At 44.7% G+C, this 15,796-nt stretch overlaps 1 protein-coding gene across 4 annotated transcripts in view; it reads left to right on the forward strand.

Annotated features, from left to right (window-relative positions):
* GNAS (GNAS complex locus) overlaps positions 1-15,796 on the forward strand; it is an 812,652-nt gene that overhangs the window by 715,587 nt on the left and 81,269 nt on the right. The gene's annotated exons all lie outside the window — the stretch shown is intronic.

Below are 15,796 nucleotides of genomic sequence, written 5' to 3' on the forward strand. Positions count from 1 at the left end.
GAGTCACCAAAAGCAAGTAACTTCTACTGATGGATACTTCTTAACTGCACATTGATCACATTTAGAATAGATAACCAAAGCAGTACCCCCTAAACGTGGAGAAACTAAGGAGTGGATTCAGATTTGGAAGTCTTGTTGGAGCAAGCAGTTCTCCCACCTCACATGACTCTGCATGGGAGTATTGTTTCTTGAATGTGTTTACCAATGCCCACCTTGCACCCTGGCAGATGTCCAAAACTGACACCCTTATTGCCAGTGCCTTCATAGTGGCCTCCGCCATGGTGGAATAACCCCACAGCCCTTCTGGGGTTTCCTTCTTAGCCAGTGCATAACTGATTTTAATGCAGAGGACTAGCCAACTGGATTGACCTCTTCTTTTGTTCTGCCTTGTCTTTCTTGTTAACAGTGAACCTTACAAAGAGCTAATTAGATACACAATGGTCAATGAAGAAACTCAAACTTTCCTAATGTCAAGCCAGTGGCCCTATCCACCTCTTGAGGGATGCGGTTAAGCACAAAAACGTCAGCAAGGCAGTAGATTGGCTGACACGGAATGGTGATGCGACAGTCGCTTATTTAATCTTTTGAATGTGTTCATTTTAGTGGAAGGTAGCATTGTAGCAACCTAACTGTTCAACTTGTTTCTTTTTGATGAACACAAGCGTCCATGGCATTTTCTAGCCGTGTACTGACCTGTGCTCACTGTACTGCCTGGGAAATATATTGCATTTCTACCCATGTGAAGTATCACCACTGTCAGTGTAGAATATCTGATACTGTTAAACTGCATTTAAAAAGTTTCCATTACAGTGACAAGTCTGAATTGTCCTAATGAGAAAATGCACGTTTACAAATGACTTCTGCTACTGTCTTGCATGCCTTTGTACATTGGGTTGAACTCAGCAAAAAGTTGCTTTTTGTAAATTCTCTCACCTACCATGGAAGAACTAGTTTTAAATGGCAGAATTAGAAGGGGATAAAATTGATGCCAGTGACCTGCTCATCACTACACATTCCTGTGGACAGTTTGGAATTGGGTTTGGCAATTTTAACTTAATTTCTTTTAGATCTGTACTCTAGAGTGTCACAGAGCTGTACCCAGTAGCCATCTTTAAGTGTAGTTTTAGGGGACTCAGAATAATCTTGGTTGTCTCCACTTTTCTACCAGAACTTATTTTGTTGTGCAGCCAATTGCATGGATAGCTTCCCCCCACCCCCTCTCAATTAAACCTCTCTTCTGCAGCAATCTGGTAGTTCCAGCTGTCTAGAAGCAAGGCAAATTCCAGTGTTCCAACCATGTGTGCTGCTATCTCAGTGTGCAGTCATTGTTGTCAAAAAGCTCTAGGGCTTTCCCAGGATGTCCGCGAGGAACTTTTGAGCTTCCCTTTTGGTAGGATTCATGTATTCCGCTCCGGTACTGGTATGATCATTATCCCTGTAAAAACGTGCTTTCATGCTCCCGACCAATGAAATGTTGGACGACTACTGCTCCAGGGCATGCCTATAAGCACATCTCTTCTCAGAACGTATCTGCATGTAGAGACCGGCAACTGCACAGCAACGCTTAAATGATCAAATTAGTTGGGCTTTCAAATGTACAATAGTCTGAGTTGGAAACACAAAGTGCAAGACTGACAAGCAGTTGCCACTGACCTTAATACACATGCCCACGTCCTCAGTCTGTGTGCATTTCCACCTTTGTGGTTTGATGTACAGGGGGGGCCAAGAAAAATGGATAGTTGTTATCACAGGGAAGGGTGGTATGCTATTCTGATGGTTACTTCTAGCTGCATATTCCTCACCTTTAGAATATCCCCAAGAACCAAACTGGATCTGGGATATTTTTCAGCATAGCCCCTGCGTGCCGGTAGGTAGTGTTGTGCAGCCCCATGTCGACCCCGTTCCACCCCGAAGTGTCAGCTAGACCTGCATTTAAGCACGACCCAAGTACGCTGTTATTGGTACCCTTCTTTCCGCCCCTCGGTATACGGATCTGGAGCTAGCTGGCTTCTGCATTTTTTTGCGTCAGTTGGCAAGTTTTTTCTAAAAAAACATTTTTCTAGTGTGCAAGGGAATATGTACCGTCCTAAAAGTAGGGACAGTAGCAAGCAGATATCTAAGACAGATCACCATTATATCTGTTTCTGGTACTTGGGCTGGGGAATCGACTCCACATCGTGCAAGGAGTGTGCCATTGTGCATCCCAAGGCAATCCAGGCCTATGAAGCCAAGCTGTACTTAGCCGATCAACGTACGAATTCTTGTTAACCCCGCCCCCCCCCCCCTGCTCCCACTTGAGCTAGAGAGCACAGTCACGTTCCCACTCTCTGGCCTAATCCAGTTATAGGTATTTGTTGTAGGCCTATTCGAAATCCAAGAAAGTGTGAAGACCAAGTGGAACACATCCCAGTGTCTCCACTCTACCTCTTGAGAAGTCGCAAATACATCAGCGTGCCCCTGAATCCCACTCGGTCGCTAAGGAGCTGATTATGCAGTTTATCGAGATGTACCCAGAATTACCGTAACCATCACCAATGTTGCTACAGATTGAGGCTTTCAAAGAAACCATGTCGCAAATCTTTTAGAAGCCATGTTGCAACTCTTTAGCACCTTGCTGGCTCCCTCTGGTATATCTTTGGGCCCTACTGAGCCTCCTGTCACTTAAGTGCCTGTGTATCCGTCCTCTGTCACCGTTCCTCCTGAACTTTTTTCGGGTTCAGCTCCAACACTAGAGCTGATTCCACATCTGGCACCAACATCCATAGCAGTCTCAGCCATGCCGCAGACACCGGAGGAGGACACCGATCCCATTGTCCGGTCCGACTCAGAATCTGCCTCACATACTGGAACAGTTCTGGCATGACCGGCCCCCAGTTCACTCTGATTCAGACAAAATAGCATCTTTGCCTAGGACCTGCCAACCAGTGCACCAACAACTTTTGAGCTCCGATTCTGACCAAAGCCAACCAACCAATGGGGATGAAGCTACCTCACTACACCCCCCCCACCAGTGTCCTCACCAAAGCATTGAAGCCTGTGACGACTATGTCCAAGTCCTTGTTGCCATTTAACGAAGATCTGACTGACACACTCATGGGTACCCGGACCACAACTTGTTTAGGCCCACCTGTAAATAGTTAGGTAGTATGGCGCCACAGACCTGCTCTGCGTGACCCTGCTTTCTTGACGCAGTACCCTCCTACTGAGAGCCTTGTAGTTCAGGCTTCTACCAGCAGGATTAATTCCAATGTTTTCCCTGTGATACCCCCAAGGTAGAGTTGAAGAGAATTGGTTAGCCTCACTCCTTGGTCAGTCATCGCCAGCTGGGTTCTGATGAGGTATTCCAACATGTTATGGGACGTGGATGCAGTGATTTTGCCAGCAGTCCCGGAAGAATTCTGTACCAACCTGTCAAAGTATTCATGATGGCCCGACTCAAGGGGATATCTTATGTTCAGGACTAGTTACTACCCACCGTTTCACCAGAGCAGTCAGGGCTGGCGTGGTGCTCTGGCACCACACATGGATAAGACTACAGACTTCTCAGGTGACATTCAGGTGCCACTCATGGATATGCCTTTACCCGGGTTCACATTTTTAACAAGAAGGCCTATTGTGCACTAGATGGAGCTCTTCAAATAAAGTAGAGCCAGAACTTGCTCTCTCGGCATCTCCATACCCACAAGGAAGTATCTCTAACAGTTTTGCCCATTTCAATGTGTCACTAGGGGATTTGTGTACAGGCAACACCAAGACCCACCGCCCAAGCAATGGGTACCCTAGTCCATTCAGGGTTGGGAATCTAGCAGATAACTCCTGAGCCTGCAGGGGCAGCGAACCTTCCAGCCCCCCTGCCCTTCAGGAAGCAGCCTCCAAGCCACTTTAGTTTGCGCTTAGTAGTACACAACCATCCTGTAGGGACGACAGATCAGTCATTTTCTCCAGGGGAGGCAGGCCACTACATTCAACAGGTGGGTTCTGTAAATATTTCAACAGGCCTTTGCCTGCCAATTCTTTTCATCCCGCTGCATCTCCCACCCACATCTGAATGGCTTTCAGATGAGCATTTGTCCATTTTGCTGCTTGAAGTTCAGGCGGTTTTGTCAAAATGTGTCCTAGAGAGAATACAGGGCTTGGAAATTGGAACTGGATGTTACTACTGCTGTTTCCCAGTGCCAAAAGAGGACAGAGGCCTTTGTCCTATTTTAGATCTCTGACCTCTCAAATTTCTCCTTGCGGAAGGACTAATCCAGGATGCTCACGTTAGCCCAGGTTCTCTCTGCTCCGAATCCAGGATACTGGACAGTGTGTTGGACCTACAGAACGCTCATTGCACATGTATCTATCCTATAGGCCAGCAGGCGCTACTTGTCTCAAGCTTGGCCAGGAGCCTTTTCAGTTTGCTATGCTCCCCTTTGGTCTCACCAGTGCCCCTTTAGGTGTTTGCGAAGATGATGGTGGTGGTCGCAGAATACCTCCAAAGGACTAGAATGCCAGTCTTCCTCTACTTCAATGACTAGTATTTGAAGGGGGTAGCACCACAGTCAGCCACAGGCCATCTCCAGATGACAGCTAACCTCCTGACATCATTGTGGTTCACTATCAATGTGCTGCAGTGACACCAGAATCCTTTGCCAAGCCTCCCTAGATGCATTGCATTATTGGGCCTTCCGTATGGCTCAGCGAGTCTAGGACATTCTGACTATGATCCTGATGTTTCAGCTTTGGCTCTGGGTCTCATTGCGGGTGACTTGGAATATTTTTGGCCTTTCGGCCTCCTGCATTCTGCTCTTCGACCATGCCAGATGACATATACGGGCTCTGCTGTAGTATCTGAAGTCTCAATGGGCCCAGCACCAAGGAAACCTGTCCGATTCAGTAAAGGCTTGGGGAACACTGCAGCAGATATGCAGTTTTGGCTGCTTGACCACAATTGGATCAGCAGCAGGCCCGCTACTTACCCGACCCAGAGCTGATGGTGATTACTGTGTTGACTTCTGGGTCTTGGAGGTCATCTTGGAGGGATGGCGATCAGAGGGCTCTGTTCTCAGCCAGAGACCCGTCTCCACACTAGTCTGTTTGAGTTGTGGGCTTTTTGCTTAGTGTTGAAAGCCTTCCTGCCGTCCAAGGGGAGGCTGGTTCTGGTCCTGGTCCTCACGGACAACACCGCCACCATGTGATACTGCAAAAAGCGGAGCAAGGTGGGATCCTGGGCCCTGTCCCGGGATACCCAGCGCCTCAGTTTTGTACGCTGGCATTCCCAAGAAGGCGCTCTCTCTGTCTCTCTCTGTGAAGGATTCTGCCTGGAGTGGAGCTGAGGACTTCTCAATTCCTTACTGCTGCTACCTCTCCTGCCTCAAAATCTAAAGCAGATCAGAAACTAGAGGCCTGAGTCATCCTAGTGGCTCTGGCTTGGACCAGAAGAATATGGTACCCAGGACTTCTGAGCAGGAACATCTGTCCTCCGGTCAGGCTGCTGTTTTCTCGGGACCCTCTGTTTCAACAGCAGTGCAGAGTCTTGCACGCATGCGTACACCTCCATGTATGTACAGTTGTCGGCATTCAATTACTCAACGTGAGTTGTGGATTTCATCCTTTGGTCCAGGCATTCTACAGTGTCGATGCTGGGTTAAGTTTGTGGCAGGCCAAACTGCCACATTAGTTGTTAGTCTTGTCTAAAGCTCAGCAAGGACTTGCAGTGGGCAGTGTTAAAAGTAACTTTTTAGTCCTTTCGGGCGTTTGTGTTTATTGGACCCAATTGCCCTTTTTGAAATAATCTGTTGTGATGCAAAGGTTTAATTCATGTGTTTTCTCCTGTGATGCCACTGTGGGATTTTAAATTGGTTGTTACTTTTCTTATGTGCACCCCTTTTGTGCTGATTGACAGCTTTCTTCTATATCTTCTGACTCTGAATACAATCTTTATCATTGCGATAACTTCAGCTTCTCGCGTTAGTGAGCTTCAGGCTCTTTAGTTCCAACCGCATTACACTTTTTACGTCAGGGCAAACTGGTGCTAAGGATTATGGCGACTTTGCCACCAAAGGTTGTGATTCCCTTTCATGTCGGACGGTTTATCACACTTCCGATGCTTTTTGCTCCACCCAAACTATCGTCCATTTTAACACCAAAACAGAACTGAGTTTTTAGATCTGTTGCACCAAAGACTAGAGGCTTGACGATCTCTGGGTCAAAGACAAGCAAGGCAGTGCAGAAAAAGACTGTCCAGGTGGATAGTACTCTGCATAAAGATCTGCTACATGCCGCAGCCTCCACAAGGATTGAAGGCTGATTCTATCAGAGCCAAGGCTGCTACCATTGCGTTGGCAGACAGAGTGCCTGTCCTGGATATTTGTCAGGCCGCAACATGGGCGTCAGTGCACATGTTCACCAAACACTACTAACTTGGCAGCCAGGTCTGATGGAAAGGGCATTTTGGTGGTTCGGGCCTGCAGAACCTTTTGGCCTTAACTATTCCACAGATCGAGCACCTTAATTCCAACATTGAAGAATCTACAGTTAGAAGTATGCATAAAAATGTTTGGGGTCTGAACTATTCCACAGACCCAATACCTTAATTCTAACATTGAAGAATCTACAGTTAGAAGTATGCATAAACATTTTTGGGGTCTGAACTATTCCACAGACCCAATACCTTAATTCTAACATTGAAGAATCTGCAGTTAGAAGTATGCATAATAAAAACAAGTTACTTGCCTTCAGTAATGCTCTTTCTGATGGATACTCTAAACAGAGATTTCTCACTGCCGTCCCACCTTTTCAGTATGCTGGATGGCCTCTTTTCCAGTCAGAAAACGTCCCAAATAAGAGATCTGAATACTGGCAATGACAATTGTTTTGTGGGATGTGTGTCCGAGGGCACAGATCCTGTTAAGAAAGAAACTGACGTCAGCGCACTTGTAAGGCGTTTAGATTAATCTCCTGCCTCACGGGGGTGGGGGGGGGGGGTTAATGTGGATCCCCCAGTACTCAATTTACCGACGCACAGGGGCTATGCTGAAAAATCTTCTGGTTAAAGTCTCCCTGGGTGAGGAACCTGCAGTCAAAGTATCTACCTGGAAGAGCATTATGAAAGGTAGGTCCAGATCTACTGTGACCATTAGTGCTTTGTACTATTTGGAGTTATTCTTAATTAAAACTTTAAAACTTCATATTTTGATTTCCATCATTTATTTCGTCATTTTTGTGTAATTTTATTAATTAGAACATTGGAATGTGGAGCACTCCATTGAATATAATGGAGTGCTCCGTGCTTCTACGGACCGGTAAACGCCCACAGAGCAACATTCCACATTGTGCTTGTTCACAGCTATTGCTGTGAACAAAGGCCTCTCGGAGCTCGAGGGGATTTAAACCCTCTTGGGCTCGAGAGGCATTTGTTTTATTTGTTGGAACATTCTGCTCTCTAGTGGCAGAATGTTCTAATAGACTTATAGCCCTTCGTAGCTGGGCTATACCGGCCATTAAAGTCCCGCTCCCTTGTTAAAGGCCCTTGCCTTCGGTTCGGGCCTTTAACGCGGGAGAGGTCCTTTAATGGCTGGTATAGCCAGCTACGGCGGGCTATAAGGCTATATTAAATTTACTGTTTTTCCAATTCAGTTAGGTATTTTTATTGTTTTACATTTTAACTTCATTACTGTTTGGTATGGCATAAATACTTTAGACATTGCCCTAGGTTAAGCCCGTCTGTAAATACTTTAGACATTGCCCTAGGTTAAGCCCGTCTGCTCTCTGCCATAGCTTCTAGGGGTTAAGCTCAGGTTAAATTTGTGACTTTGAGGATTCCTCCTGACATGGGTTGTGGTTGTTTCTTGAGGTGGGTAGTCATCCACTGCAAGCGATTATCCAGTTTCTTACATGTATCCCATTTACAGTTAGTTGCTGGGGTAACTGATGAGGTAAAAAGCAGATAATTATTTCTGAAGATGCAGTCATTATTTTTACCATTGTTTTATGTTGTGTGAGCTCATAATCGTACTCCCAGCCGTCAAACAGAGGCCTTTTTCTGAGTGTCTGGAATTGGCAGGCGGGTCAGTAGACTTCCATGGGGATCTGAATGTTTACATTTAACTGATATTTCCACCAACAGACCATTGCATGTTGCCTCATGGCTTTAAGACCTCAAAAATAATGGTGATAATAGAGCTCTGAGCACCTCTTGTCAGTTTCTGAGTGATCCAAGGTGACTTGGTTGTGTACCACGCTGTGAAGTATGTGGTATAACATGATATGCATGGGTGCTTCACAGTAGTAGATTGTTGCTGCCTTTCACTGGGTCTACTCCTTGAACCCTGACTTTGTGGAGGGGGTGAGATTAATGTATTTGTCAGTGTGTGCATTATTGCTTGTGACTGTATATGTTGGAGGTGTGACAGTGTAGTGTCTGTTTCCTGTTTAAGAAGGAGCATAACCTGCCTCGCATATGTGCAGAGATATGAGTGTTTAGGCTGGTTAGCCTCCTAGCCAGTTACCCACTGATTGAGATGCTTAGAGAGAACCATATTGAGATGCATTCCTTCAGACGATATGCAGGGCAGAGATGTGCAATAGGCCTGTAGCAAATACGAGTGAGTTATTTTATACAGGTCCCTTGCTCGGTTAGTGGCTAGTGTAATCCTTTTTTTTCATAAAAATAAGTTGGAAAGTGAAGGAGGTAGGGTTTGGATGTACAGAAACACGTGGATTGCATGGGGAGCAGAGACCCTTCAGCTAGCCACTTTACGGTTGTGCTCAATAAACAATGGGGTGACCCTATGTTCCCCAGAACCTGGGTATAGTAATGCAAAAAGTACAATGGTTGCATCGGGTATAACCAATATATTTCTTATAAATACAATTGAATTTGAGGACAAGTCATTTTATGCACAGTTTGAATGTGAAAGCGTTTTCCAGGGAACACACAATAAACACAAAGAAATAAGGGTTTCTGGGTATTGAGATATTGTATATAAATTAAATCATTTATATATACCCACATTTGAGTAATTTTGTTGTACACACTGCTGCCAACAAGGTGAAAATTAAGGTGAATTGTGATGAAGTGACATCTTGTGCTTAGTGACACTAAGTGTGTGATATGTACAAGGTGAAAAATATATACAGGTTTGGAAGAGGCCAGGGTAAACAAACGCAATGACCCTGCTGCTGTATTCACTTTCAGTATTTTTTGAGCGGGGCCTTGTACTGGACCGGGAGGTATCGTCGACGTTTCAACCCTATATGCACAATAATGTATGGTCAAGGCGGGTCTTCATCAGGACTGAGGTGGGGGGAGAGGGATGGCAGCCTGCAGAGTCAGATAGAACGTGCGTTAGGGATATCCTGTTTTAGAATTGAGGTGTGTTCCAATAGCCACAATTAGTTAGCAGATTGGGGGTAAATGTGGTAACTCACCTCACAATAACCAGAGTGAGTCCTGGTTAGGCTCAAGTCAATGTTGAGGAAGGTCCATCAAGTAGATTTCTGGGGGTAAAAGAGGTTCAGTTAGAGTTTGAAGTATTGACCTACACGTTATTGTAAGTGTCAAAGCCAAAGGGAAGGGGTGAAGAAGTAATTCAAAAATTAAAATAACCCAAAAGTGGATTGGAGCAAAAACCACCCAACAGGGTTGGTAATGGATATGCAATCACTTCCATGGAAATTATAAGACGAACGCGTTGGTTGAGCACCCCCCTTTGGTATGGAGAGAGTGCCCATCATGTAAGACTAAGGGGGCAAGTGGGGGGGAGAGAGATAATCACAGTCAAACCCCCGTAGGTACGTGGCAAAGGACTCACCGTGGCCGATCTCGTGTTGAGCCAATCACGCTAATCAGAGTTCCAAGGACTGGTTGAGTTAAACGTTCACATCTGTTAACAAACCAAAGACGAAAGCGCCGGTTACTCACGCTCATTCAGTACAGAACAATGCGCACTTGTGAGACTAACCCAGGAGCAACACAGGGGTTAGTCTCACTAGTGCGCATTGTTCCGTACTGAATGAGCGCGAGTAACCGGCGCTTTCGTCTTTGGTTTAACAGACGTGAACATTTAACTCAACCTGTCCTTGGAACTCTGATTCTCGTGACTGGCTCAACACGAGATCGGCAGCGGTGAGTCCTTTGCCACGTACCTACGTCCTATGGGGATTTGACCCCTTAGTCTTACATGATGGGCACTCTCTCCATACCAAAGGGACGCGCTCAACCAACGCGTTCATATTATAATTTCCATGGAAGTGATTGCATATCCATTACCAACCCTGTTGGCTGGTTTTTGCCCCAATCCATTTTTGGGTTATTTTAATTTTTGAATTACTTCTCCACCCCTTCCCTTTGGCTTTGACCCTTACAATAACGTGTAGGTCAATACTTCAAACTCTGACTGAATCTCTTTTACCCCCAGAAATCTACTTGATGGGCCTTCCTCAACATTGACTTGAGCCTAACCAGGACTCTCTGGTTATTGTGAGATGAGTTGTTACCACATTTACCCCCAATCTGCTAACTAATTGAGGCTATTGGAACACACCTCAATTCTAAAACAGGATATCCCTAACGCACGTTCTATCTGACTCTGCAGGCTGCCATCCCTCTCCCCCACCTCAGTCCTGATGAAGACCCGCCTTGACCATACATTATCGCGCATATAGGGTTGAAACGTCGACAATACCTCCCGGTCCAGTACAAGGCTCCGCTCAAAAAATACTGAAAGTGAATAGAGCAGCAGGTCATTGTGTTTCTGTTTACCCTGGCCTCTTCCAAACCTGTATATATTTTTCACCTTGTACATATCACGCACTTATTGTGTCACTAAGCACAAGATGTCACTTCATCACAATACACCTTAATTTTTCACCTTGTTGGCAGCAGTGTATATAACAAAATTCCTCTAATGTGGGTATATATAAATGATTTAATTTATATAAAATATCTCAATACCCAGAAAACCTTATTTCTTTGTGTTTATTGTGTGTTCCCTGGAAAACGCTTTCACATTCAAACTGTGCATAAAATGACTTGTCCTCAAATTCAATTGTATTTATATGAAATATTTTGGTTATACCCGACAGAACGATTGTACTTTACGGTTGTGGGCAGGCATTTTGAAGTTCATTGTGTGACTTAAAATGGTTTCCTTGCTCTAAGAAAGTTACATTTGCAGCAAGAAAGCATTGAATATCCTGGCGAAGCCCTATGTGTTGGTGGTATTTTTGCAATGTATTCTAAGGTTAATGCATATATTACATTCAGAAGTAACTTGAATATATTTTGTGGTCGCTCCTTTGGTAGCATTTTTGTGAATCGGATAAGCTAGACGTTTTGGATATAAGGCTTTTTCTAGCAAGTCCACTACATTTTCTCATAATTCACCAGTGACTCGCTTCATAGATTTTGTTACCAGACCTGCTTGGTGTATGGACCAGGTGAGCAGCAAGTGTAGGCGACACACAGTGGCCGCTAGATACCGTCAAGTTATTGGCCTGGAGGGAGCGATCAAGAAGTTTGCAGAACCACGTAGGTACTTGCAGCAGTTTTCTTGTTTTCAAGGTGACAAACCAGCTTGGATTAGTGTTCCTGGCACAATGGTGGATGAAACATTAATATTGGGAGGCATTTGTGAACAATTAAAGTGTTTGTGCCACTTTGTGTTTGAAATTCAGCCTGAACTTGGGTAGTCGCACAACACTAATGTCAAAGGAGTTGGATTCAGATTTTTGAACACCCGGGTGTCCGTGTACTGTTGCTGAGAGGTGAGTAGTACTCGGGCAATGATTACATGATCAAGTGGATGTCCTTTTGCATCCACTTGCCAGGGTAGGATAGAGCTAGAACATGCGCAGGAGGATTCTATCTTTTGAGGTGGGGTGGGCTTGATGGTTAGTGTTCATAGACTGTACTTAGCAGAAGATATGCATGTGACGTGCGATCCTCGCAGATGCAGTCTGTAGTAAGGAAGGAGATGGAACACAAAGATGTCCAGTTGTGTTGGTTAATCAATGCTGAAATGTAATTCATGTTTTCTTTCAGTTCTAGGTGTTGGTTCCTAAGGCAGACAACTTATACAGGATTGGTTTATTTGAAAGCAAGGCATTGGGCGTCTGCACATGTTCTGGAGGATGAGCCACTACAGAAAACCAGTTTAAACCAGAACTTGTTTATGCATAAAGAATGGTTCAGATTTTTAGTATTGGAATGGTGTGGCATTGTCTGAAATCTGTGGATTCTGATACTGACAGATGTTGTGCGTTGTTGTGCCAGGAAATTTGAGTGAATCAATATTTTATCTTAGTTTAATTGTATATCTGACCTTCTAGATACAGAAACTCTTTGTGAGCAGTTTCTTCATTCACGCAGACGCTTTCACGAATGAGAGAGGTCTGTCTCCTGGGGAGCATGGCCATATTGATTTAACTTCCGGTCCTCCTAAATTGTGAGATTGAAAATCGTAATACTTGAAATTGCACTGCCTGAAAAACATTTACTGAAAGCAAATACCAAAATGCAAATACCTCAAAATCTGTTATGCAGTTGTTAGGGCATTACATGGCTTGCATCACTGCTGAGACTAGAGTGTTGAGGCTGGTTAGGCTCCTTATGCTTCGGGGAGTACTATATTGAGGTAGCGTTTCTTCAGACGTTACACAGGGCTTGGATAGGCGATGGGTCTGGCGTTAAAATTAACAAGTTATTCTATACAGGTTACTTGCTTGGTTTGTGGCCATTTGCTAATGTTACGCAAATTAGTAGACCAACCTATCACCCTGGAGGGTATCCTGTTGCTGATTAGGTGAGTCAAGGCACACCTAGGGCCTAGTGGGCCTACTCAAAAAGTCAGATCTTTAGCTTCTGGCGGAATTTGCGAAGTGAGGATGAGGTCCTATGTTTAGCGGCAGGCCGTTCAACGCTTTAGGAGCGGTGTTGGAAAAGGCTTAACCACCGAATCTGGTTTTCTTTATGTGGGGTTTGTGCAAGTATCAGTCCGGACGAGCGGATGTGTCTGGAAGTTTGTGAAAGAAGATGCGATTGTTGAGGTATGCTGGGCCAGTGTTACATAGTGCCTTGAAAGTGTGGGTGAGGAGTTTGAAATGTATGCATTTGTGATTGGGAAGCCGGTGGAGTTCCTTCAGGTGTGGTTGTGATGTGAGTGGGAGGCTGAGAGGGATTCTGGTTGCTGAGTTCTGAATGGTTTGCAGCCTTCTGGTGAGTGTTTTGTTGATCCCGACATACACGATGTTCCTGTAGCACAGCTTGCTTGTGACCAGGACATGCATGACTTGTTTCCAGGTACTGATTTGGGAGACATTTGACAATCTTCCTCAGCATCTCAAGGGTAGGAAAGCATGAGGTAGTGATGGCATTGACTTGGGCGGTCAGCTTGAGTTTGCTGTCAGTGATGATTCTGAAGTTTTGGGCGTAGGGCTTTCTCTCGATCCTCGCTCTGTTGGCCTTCAAGTGGGGTTCCTCAGTGATGTGCTCTTCCCAGAGATCACAATCTCAAAAGGGCACACAGTATGTGGCGTCGCCATGGGTCTCGTGTAATATGCTGGGATCACAAGTTCGGTTACACTGAGGGATAAGGGACTGTCTCACTAATATGGAGGCGGCAATGGAATTGCTGGGGTGGTCGGTCGAGTCTGGCTCCCTTCTTAATCAGGGCATCTTTGGCCGGTATGTGAGTGAGATTCTTTTTGAGATCAAGATAATGTGTCCATACTCTATGGCCAAGATTGCTAGAACAAATGTGTAGATTTTCACTGTTTGGGGAACATTCAGTACATTAGCCTTTGCCCGGGTGAAAAACACTTTTTGGATTAAGTTTGGAGGAGCATCAAAACCTCCGCTACTTTCGTTTCGAAAAAATGAACAAGAACAAACTTCTGAAAGTTCCTCAGTAAGGCACAACTAATGTAGTGTTATATTGTATTTCATATTGTGTATGAATGTGTGTGTATATACTGGTGGAATAAACTACTCCCAGTTAACTTCAAAACCTGTTGAGTGCCGTTCTTTTCCCTGTGAAGCTTCATATATATATATATATTAATAATGAGTGTACGTTTTTGTTGTTATATTTCCTGTCTTTCCTCCACCCTACAACGAGTAGATCCCTTTAATAATTTGATAGTCGGTCCAAAACGCTTCCTTGCACATTTGTGGGCGCTCTATTGTACTCCTCCTCGGCCCCTCCCTCAACGCACCCAACTCGTACTCGCCATAGTTGTTTCACCCGGCTTGAAGTCTCCGGGCATATGGTAAGGTAGCACGTGGCCGAGAACTCTTCGCCGGTGTATGCCGCCGGCGCAGCAAGAATTAAGTGGAAAGTTACACCGCGCAGCTCAAAGTTTTTCTTTCAGGCAAAGAATGGAACTTTTTCGAGATTCTTGTGAAGAGGCGGCACAACCCCAGCAGGCCTCGGCAGAGCTGCGCACATTCCCCAACCCACCGGCTCGGCTGGCTGCCTTTGAAACGGCCTGTGCTGGCTTGAATCAGCCGAGCTGGGGCCGGCCTGGCCCCGCTCCAGATGTCTCTCACAAGATTTGGTACTAACGGGCTATTTATAGCACTGTGGTTCCATTGTCATAGCAACCGTGCTAGAGGCCAAGGCGGCCGCGAGCTATTTCGGGAAGCATGCTGTAATGTAGAGCTGCGAAAGTTTAGTGTGTGCTAGTCTGAGTGAGACTAACTTTAGAAGAAAACAGCTCCCATTCTCTTTAAATAGACGCCATGTTTATAGACCGGTGCGTACCGCCCAGGCCTTGCCAACCCGAACCTGTTAATACGGAGTTTTATTTATTAATTAATACTTATCTGTTGTTAGAATGCTTCACACGTGCAAGATTTAAGCCACTTCACTCACCAGTTACGTACCAGATTTCAACATATCTGTCCATGGGCAACGAAAGCAAGTGTTTTTTTCTTAAATTTTAATTCGTCGTAGTAATCCTTCAAACTGAATTTAACCATAGCGACCCTCCTTTCACCAGCTTTTCAACGAGCCTTTTAAGGAACTGCAGCCAGGACCACTGAAAGTAATTATTTGGTTCAAATCGCACCCATGGTGCCTTTACACCCCCAAGTGGATGGAATGTGAAGCGTTGCTTGGGGCGATGCCATTGCTTTCTAAAAAGACATAATGAATTGTCAGCAAGGTTGCCGCCTAGCCAGTATTTTAGCTAAATTGTCTATTTTTAAGACGAGGCTAATATAAAATGGCGAAAACGAGCAAAAGGCGGCATTTTCCTCTCCAAATTTTAAATCTAAAGCAGGGCATACTTGACGAAATCGCTACAGAAGCACGGTATAGCCATATACATTATTCATACATGAATTGCAAAGTAAATTAGAGGCAAGTAGCACTCTCCGTCCACTTATTGAATCTAAAACATGAATAGATGGTCGTGTTTCTCTGAGGCAGTTTGTAACACTAGATTTCTTATTTGTAACCCACTGATTGTAATTTTAAAATGTTTTAACGCGATATCTCAATATCGTAGAACTAATTAGTTTACCTCCGGCAGGAAACTTTTAAAACTTGTAAACCTACATTTTGCATGAGCTGATTGCCAACTGAAAAATAATTTCTACATGTTTGTGAACGTTTCAGTGGTTTTACAGTTGGGTCATAAATCTGGAAAAGTAAAAAATATATATATATATATATGTACGAACAGAATGGTTACATATTAAGTACACATTTTCCATTTTTGCATCGTGGTCCAAACTCTGCAGGTTGTATATTCTTACCACATCTTACTCAAAAGGTTAAAATGATGGCATTTTCGATAGCTAGTTGTG

This window comes from Triturus cristatus, chromosome 7 (genome assembly GCF_964204655.1).
Source record: "Triturus cristatus chromosome 7, aTriCri1.1, whole genome shotgun sequence".
Lineage (NCBI taxonomy): Eukaryota > Metazoa > Chordata > Amphibia > Caudata > Salamandridae > Triturus > Triturus cristatus.